Raw genomic sequence first — 8,652 nt, 5'->3', positions numbered from 1 at the left:
TGTTGTTGGCCGTTCTTCCAAGTTTTATATTTATTCTCCATCCTTATTTTCCTATGGCTGTGCTTACATTTCCTCCGCACGGTAATCCCAATTTAAACTGAGTTTTCTTTCTCCATCATTCGTACGAGCAATGACGGACCACTGCACCGACAGTGGAGAACCCAGAAAATGAACTACAAAAAACACGTCTACGAAAAAAAAGATATTTAGCAGAATATTAAACAGCCTGTGGAAATGACTGGGTACCCGGGCACCATTTTAGAGCAGTTTGACACGTGTGCTGTGTTGAATCGCAGACGACTAATGTAGAAGTGTAACAGTTTGAGAGGTAAAACAACCCCACCGGCTTCGGTCTAGGCAAAACACTTCTTAGATTAGCATAAATTATGCAGTTTAAAATGCTTATTAACATTTAATTTAACATTATGAATGTTGGTTTGGGAAGTGCATTCTTGTAGTAAGAGAAGAAGTCGTCGCAGAGTGCAGGAAGTTCACTTAAGCTGTAATTATTGCTCCTCTGAAAATTATATGTATTCTCCTGCATTTTGATCGCATGCGCTCAAAATCTATCAGAGAAAAAATCCAAATAAATCAACCATAAATTCAAAAATTTCAAAAGAAAAAGGCCTTCTCTCAAAAGATGAGGTGGTTATCTACCACTTACTAGCGTTACAGGAGGCCTGTCCTGAGATACTTTTAAAATCATGTTGAGGTCTGGCTGTCAGTAATGTCTCAGTCTACTGGTTATAAACTTCCTTCCGTGAGTTTATCACCATGTACAGTTGGCAAATAGATTTGTTGTTCTTCTTCTTCTATGCAGCACATTACTGTCAACTCGCTCCTCAGGGGAAAATAATAGAAAAAGCCTAGAAATAGAAGATTTTTTTTTAAAAAGTTCACTTTGTGTCTTTAGTTACTGACCTCGTGGTCCGTCCGGAGGTGAGCAGAGGTCTGCGGAAGGTTATGCCATGCTTTTGTGCTGGATCGTCCTTCCGTGTCGCCTGCAGGGGCTGAAACGGGCGCTGGGAACGTGAGCACGTGGACAGACGCGGTACCCCGCCGAAAGGGGCGAGCGCTTCCGAAACGTGGGTCAGAAGCATCAGGAGAGAAATCACTGTTGGCTCTTGTCGCAGCTGCTGCGTGGGGCTCTCGACGTGGCGGCAGGAAAGTGGCTGCGGCAAAATTAATTTCCTTTCTCTGGTGTGAGGTTTTCTGGGGACGTGGTGGTTGTGTAAGGTCAGTAGCAGAAATCGTGCCTTAAGCTAGGCCAGGCCTCTTAAAGACCTGGAAAACGTGAAGTTCTGTTTTGTTCGATGGCAAGCGCGGTATTGCTCTCACAGCGTTTGCACCTCTGCTCTTTAAAAGCAAAAAGGAGACACCGAGGGCTAAATCCTCTCCTAAGCGACAGCTCGGCTCTGCTGCGTCCACCGCAGCCGCCCCTTCGCAGGTACCGCTGCAGGCAAAACCCAGCATCCGTTTCCTCATATTTAATAAACGTAAAGGTATCCGTTAAGCATCCTCAGGATAACGAAACTGCAAGGCTAGTACTGAGTTTATGCCCATAGCACTTGCAGGCATCATTTCTGTATTGCATTATTATTATTTTTCTTGGTACAGATGTAATACTTCTGCTGAAGGGGGTGAGACTGCTTTTCTGAAGCGTTGGTAGAATTAAGGAGAAGTCTTGCCGTAAAAGCTTAGTTTGTTCCTCCTGTACACTATAACACTACAGTACTACCTTTTTTTTTTTTTTAAATGATCATTAAGCACATGTCCGATTTGCCTCAATAACTAATTTTCATTCAAGAGTTATTCAGACAAAATTCCTGTTGGTATCAGTGGGCTATACAAAGTGAACTGATTTTTTAATTTTATTTAAAATAAAGGACTGTTGTTCAAGAAGTTAATCCAATGCCCAAGTTACAAGTAAGTGTAAACAATAACAAAGTTTGGTTTAGTTTTCAAAGTCAGCTTTGAGTGCTGATGAGTCAGTTCTAGACGATGATCAGTCTCGATTCTTGATGCTTTGTATCCTGCTATTGATAAGGATATCCGCAAATTGCCTGTATTGGAGACCATCTTATATTAGAAAGGGCTTTACTCTAAAAAATAAAATAATTTGGGCATTATGGAGAACCAGGCTGCTTTCGACTTGGCTGCAGAGACTTACTGAGGTAATTGGGAGCCAAACCATGATTGTGTGTGGAAAAGCCGAACCCACGGTAGCCGCAAGCACTGGGGAGCTGAAACTCCCTGGCCTCGGGGCAGGAATAAGCTTGCCCAACTAAAGCAGCAGCTGACAGAGTTTGCTGGTTTGGTTTATTCAGTAAACAAAACCAATCAGTAAATGGAATTGGCGGTAAAAGCTCCCCAGCATCCTTCTGGGTGCTTCGGCCCTCTCTGGGCCGGGGGGTGAGCGGCGCGTGCCCCCCACGCGTGGGTTTGGGCGCGAGGAGCTGGGGGGCACGGGGAGGACGAGCACCGCTACGGCGAAGGGGGTTCTTTACGGCCTGCACGGCGTGCGAGGCGCCGCGGGGACTGCTGCCGGTGCAGCCCTTGTCCGGGGAAGCAACGCTGGCTCTCCGGAGGCGGCTGGCAGCACGTCGTGCGTCTGTCCTTTTCCTCGGGGAGTGCCGTTAAATCCTGTATAAGACACGGCTAGAAACGTCGTCCTTCCTCTCAGCAGCCGTGGTGAGCGCCGTCAAGGTGAGTGACATCCTTTCCCGGCGCGGCGGGGCAGTCCTGGCCCTGGGACGGCGGCGGCGCAGGAACACGCTTGCCCTCCTCCACGCAGGCAGTAGCCCCGACCTGCGTGCCCGCTCCTGCGGCGAAGGCTCGGGCAGCGGGTGGGACGAGCGGGGGGACGTGCAGGTGGGGTCAGGCAAACGGGCGTCTTCCCCCCGGGTGTGCGGCTGTCCTCGGGGAGGGATCGGTGCTTTGCGACACGAGCCTGACATCAGCCCAAATAGGGGAAATCCAAATGCAAATGGAATAAAGTTAACGTGCTTGTTGGACCATAGGGAAAAATGAAAGTCCTCTGAAGGAACTTTGGCGAAATGTAGATTGCAGCGTGGAGGCTGAGGTCCGTGGGACAGACCGTGGCTGGGCAAAAGCCGCCCGTGGCCACGACTGCTTTCAGCAGATGCATCTGCAGGTGCATTTCATTATACATTACCGTTTCATTATAATCTTCGGTTGCTTGGTTATCTTCCTTGTTTCTTCACCTCCTCGGTTGCTTGCCCCTGGTTTTCAGTTCAGAAAACTGAACTGAACTTTTCAGGGGTGGCTTTTTCCTGGCACTTTGTTCCCCAGAGCGGCGCTGGCTTCCAGACCAGCGCCCATCCCTGCAGCACGCGTAGCTGCGTTTCCATCACCGTTTCCTCTGCCGTGTGCTCGGAGCCTACGAGGCTCTTCCAGAGCAGCGGCAGGACAAGTGCCAGCCCCAGAGGGGGATGCCGAGGGGGGGACCTGGCCCTGGCACATCGCGGGCAGGAGGGGGCTGCTTTTTGCTGGGACCAGAGCGGGACTGGGCTCCGGCAGCGTTATCTAACGCAGAGTTACCCATGTTCAGCGGGGATGCTTTTCCTTCCTGCAGGCCATCGTAGTACCATTAAAAAAACCCCAAAGTCTCTGTGTGGAACTTATTTTTCTCCAGTGCTCCTTGTTTCTGGCTGACAGCAAGCATTAGCCGGCGGTACGAGCTAATTGGAAGTGACCAGTGACCGCAGAGCCCCGGGTGGGAGCAAGGGCCTGCCTTCCTCTTCTTTTAAAATACTGACGTTTGCATTTAAGATGTTCTTTTTTCCCTCCTCTTTCTCCTTCCCCCTCCTTCTTGACTTCTGTTATTTAATGAGGGAAATTTTTTAAAAGGGAACAACGCGAAGGTGTGTTTCATAAAAATGAGGGTGTGCCGTTTGGGCGCGGTTTCACCCACCCCTGTTATCCTATGGGCAGGAGCACGGGGACATTTGGGTTTCCGAGGGATGAGCTGTCCGTGCCTGGCTCTGCCCGTGCCGTGCCGTGCCGTGCCAGGCCATGCCATGCCATACATCATCCCCCTGGGACCATCTTGCCCCAAAGGAAGGGCCGAGCCCACAGCGTGGCCGCATGCTGGAGCCCTCATCAGATTTGGGAATGGCAGCCCCCAGCTTGGGCACGGCCCAGAAGCCATGGGGACCATCCCCGTGGAGATGTGGGGCTTCAGGAAAATTTTTTCCTGGCAAAACGTTGGTGTAATTGGGGGGGGCAGAGGTTCAGGAGGAACCTCAAACCGCATGGAAGGGGGTTTTGTCATTCAGACGAGGATTTATGCAGGCATATGCGGTATCAAATGATACTCGTATTACACTGGGCTGATAACAATAAATCAGTACACCCGTTGCGTTTTATTTTCATGATAAGAAAAATGAAAGGGAAGAAAGCCAAGTGCTTACCTGTTTTACCAGATAATTTACCTGTAGTCGAGCTGTAAAATGAATGTCGCTTGCATTTCTCTTCTCTCTTAAAACAAAATGATGGAGCAGAGGAAGGCACCTTCAGGCAAGAGCAGAGCTAGTGGAAAACCAAAGCAGAGCACATGCTCCCGTTGCGTTTGCTGAGAAATGATGTGAGCGTTTGGCAGGTCCCCGCGAGGTGCCGTGGTACCCACGCATTGCGTCGGGGAGTGCGGAAGGATGGGCAAGGGGGAGTGGGAAGGAAAGGCTGTTAATTAAGAGTGGGTAGCAAAAAGTAGCTGGCAAGTTTATCTCTATTTCCTAACCTCTGGATTTACTTTCAGATGGGGAAGTTGAAACTGTAAGGTGCATTAGGTTAAAATTTCGTTCGTTTGCCAGGATTTCTGCCAGAGTGCTGTTTCTCTCATTTATAATGAACTGGAAAAGGTGTGAGTGCACCATCCAAAGCACTTAATCACCACTGCTCATCACGGTCTTTCAAGCCTTTGGCTGCATCGTTATGATGGTGGGTCAGAAACTATCTATAAAATAATCAATGCGTCATCCGCTCCACATAAAGAGGAGCTTTGGCAATTCAGTGGATTACATGCGCTATAAAATATTTTTAATACATTCTGTACATTTTTGCCCACTTTCTCTTCTGCTGGGTGACCCCTTCTCTCTGTGTGTCCCTGCCACGGCCTCCTCTCCCTCCTTGGGCTGAGTCGCTGCTGGTCTGGGGAGCCAGGCTCTGGGGTAGGGTGGGGTTTCTGAGGCAAGATCCAGCATTCAAGAAGAAAAAATATTTGCATGGAAAAGTAGAAAATCCTAAAGGAAAAAATCATTTCAGTTCTCTGGGGAACATGATAACTCTCTTACTACTTAAACCTTCTCCATCTTACATCGTGCTATTCTACGTCTTGCATAACTCTGGTCCTCAAAGCTCACTTCAGCATGCTGGATGCAGCGAAGTACTGCCTGGATGATGTGCACCTTAAGAGCTTGGCCTCCTGAAGCCAGTGAGAGTTTTTCGTTACTTCGTTATTCCTAAAGCTGTATTTTAGCTCAGGTTTGGGGTGGGTTTTTTTAGTGCCTATAAGGTTTTTTTTTAAATCTTTAGTGTCTAGTTCACAAATGAAGATTCTCTAAATCACAAATGATTTAGAGGAAGGGAAGTCTGTGCATTTTGCAGTCGGAACACCGGCACGCATAGAGCTGTAGGACATTCAGCCCTTTGAAAACCAGGTCCTTTCCCTAGTTCACCCCATGCACCCCCAAAACTTCCCAGGTTTGGGCATCTCCCCCTTCTTTCCTTCTCAAGCTGAACCACCCAGGGAGGGAGAACATCCCCTTGACCTGCGGAGCTGAGTTACTGGGGACGTAAGCGAAGACGACACTTTCATTCTCTATAGCCTCACATCCCGCTCTTTGCTCTTGAGTCGGTCTCTGGTTTCTGTGGCTTTCTGTGACTTTTCCTGTCTCTTTTCAACTGGATCAAGGCTTTTAAGTCACCTCAGCCCTTAAATTCTCAGTGCAGAGCTCTACATCTGCCTCTCTGCAGCACGGAGAAGTTGGCAATGCGGTAACATATGTATAAGGTAGATTTGAAAGCGTTTTCACTTAAATGGATTTGATTTTATCATTCTAGATGACCTCCACTTCGCAACACATTGCTCTTATCTGGTGCATTGTAGCTGTTAAGAGAAAGGGGATTCAACCATTCTGACAAAGTTAAGGGGAAAACTCTGGGGTTTGAGTGGTTTGGGTTTTGTTCTAAGCATTAGACCATTTTTCCTTTGCTCCTATATTTACAGGGAAATATTTGTTTGATACTCTCCTGATAAAAGTGCAACGCCAGCTTAGCGTTAAAATTCAGAACCCAAAGTAGATCAATCTTACCATTTCTCTTTTAACTTTAGACTTGTCAGGCTCTATTATTCTCAATACATTTTGACAGTTCTAGGTTAAAAAGACCTCAATTACCTTTTGAAATTACCCTCTCTCCTATAGGATTAGCTCTATTTCTGCTGACTTTGGGAGTTCATTGTGCATAGTAGGTATTTTGGAGGGGGAGGGGAGCCTCCAAATGCTGCCTATAACCGTTTTATTGCACTTGACCGGCTGCCTTGGTGAGGGCTGTGGCGCTTGGCTGCCACCGAGTCTTACTCCTTCTTGACCGCATTAGGCAGTCGGTTTAGTTTTTAAGAAAAACTGGTTTGTGTGGGTTTACTGGTGCCGTTTCACGACCCTTGCAATGTCTACAGCCTGTAGATTTGGGATTTTTATGTCGCATTTATTCTATTAAACATGCAAAAATTGAGTCAGTCCCAAAGACTGTCACTGCTGTATAAATACGGGCAGTTCTGTTGTGCGCTGGGCAGAAAATCACTTGCCTGTTCCATAGGTGTTTCTCATGGCTTCAAAATTTTCTCTTCCTCTCTGGAACGTGACCAAGACCCTTGCAAGTGGTTTTGGTTTTATTTTGTTTATTTTGTTTATTTTGTTGGGGTTTTTTTTTCAAAAAGGGAAAAATAAAATGAGGGGAGAGCAGGAGAAGAGCAGAATGGGCTTTTTCAGGGGACGGTTCAGCATTAGATGTTTAAAATTGCCTTCTGGAGGAACCTCCCTCTAGTGCACCTCCTGTGCCTAAAATGGCTTTATTAATCAATACCCCTAGGCTTCCATGGGGGTCTAGGTGGATCACAGAGACAAAACCTCAGATTTTGTCCATAACGTGTAATTAGTTGAAGAAGTCTGGATTTGAGCAAAAGCCAGAAGTTCTCATGTCCCCCCATTTCCCTTATTCAATGACTGTATTTGACCTGTATCTAACACCTTCTGCTGTTACAACCTCCCCTCTCCTTCCCAAATCTAGTCAGGCTTTTGTGCATATTTTCAGTGACAGTGGATGAATTGATACTAGAAATGTCGCAATTTAATTTATAACTCGAAAATAGAGAATGTGACTGTAAAGCAAATATTGTGACCCAACAACAGAACTGTTCTGGAGTCTCACATCTTGTTTTGAAATTTTATGACAGCCTTATCGCCCAAGGGTACAACATAATCACTTCGCAGTTCACTGATACGCTTTCTTTTAGCGTCTGTACTAAATGCGTTTTTATGCCTACAGCATGTAAGAGCACTTTTTAATTCTTCAGATGCAAAGAAAAAACCCGTCTCAAAGTGTATAACGGCTAGAATTGCATTTATTTTAATTTTGAATGTAAATATGCTTGGAAAATTAACAATCTTTCCACCCCCTCACCACCCAAATTCTTCCTTGATACTGTTTTTCTGTCTTTCATAAGCGTTAGCCTTGGATAACTCTATCATAGCTTACTCTGTTGTCATATTTGCCAAGAAGACTTCCAAATATCTGAACCACAGGGTCATCACTTGCAAAAGTTACTGGTGGCACCAGGCGAGGTGTGAGGGGCTGCAGGGTCTTCCTGGCATTAAGTCAGGTCCTGCATGGAGCGTTTTGGGTGCTGCAGTATCGGGCTGATGGGGGCTGACAGTGTAGATACAGTAGACTATGTCTGCAGATTGCTATTTACATGTGTGCGCAAATAAAATAAATGGATATTGCTCTGTTTTTCCATTAAAGTCATATGGGCAAGGTCTGAAAATCAGTGTTTCAGGCGACTAAAAATGTAGTCTGTATCCTGAAAGGTGCTTTCAATGGCACATTTTTGGATCGTATTAAACAGCTTGGTAAAATAGCTTAGTAGCTGAGTAAAAAGGACATGTTCTTACTTTGAGTCCCCGGCAACCGCGCTCGGATCTTCCAGGAGGACTTTTTGTGCTCGCTTCCCCTGAAACCAAACTGCCTTTCACCTCGATTTCCATGAAACTTTGACCGCAGTTGAGTTCCTCTGAACCCCCGCTGCCCTGCGCGGAGCTGACGAAGAGTGAAACGGACTTGGCTGACAATTAGGAACACCGTTCCAGAGGAAACAAAGAGTCCCGCTGCATTTGCTGCCGAGATCGTATCTGACATCCCTCTGAAACGCGGCTGGTACGAAGCGACACGGTGAGATAATGTCCCAGGAAGACCTTTTTCTCCTTGTCCCAGCCGGAGCTGCGCAGAACCTCTCTGACTCTTCCTCCTCTCTTTTCTGGATGATGGATTCGACATTTGCCGATACGCCGTCGCGTGTCTCCACAGTGCCCCGGGCTCTCAGCGCCGTGACAGCCTTGGACAGGGGTTATAAAT

Source organism: Mycteria americana, chromosome 6, assembly GCF_035582795.1.
Source record: "Mycteria americana isolate JAX WOST 10 ecotype Jacksonville Zoo and Gardens chromosome 6, USCA_MyAme_1.0, whole genome shotgun sequence".
NCBI classification, from domain to species: Eukaryota; Metazoa; Chordata; class Aves; order Ciconiiformes; family Ciconiidae; genus Mycteria; species Mycteria americana.
The sequence above is the reverse complement of the archived record's forward strand: the minus strand, read 5'-3'. Positions refer to the sequence as shown.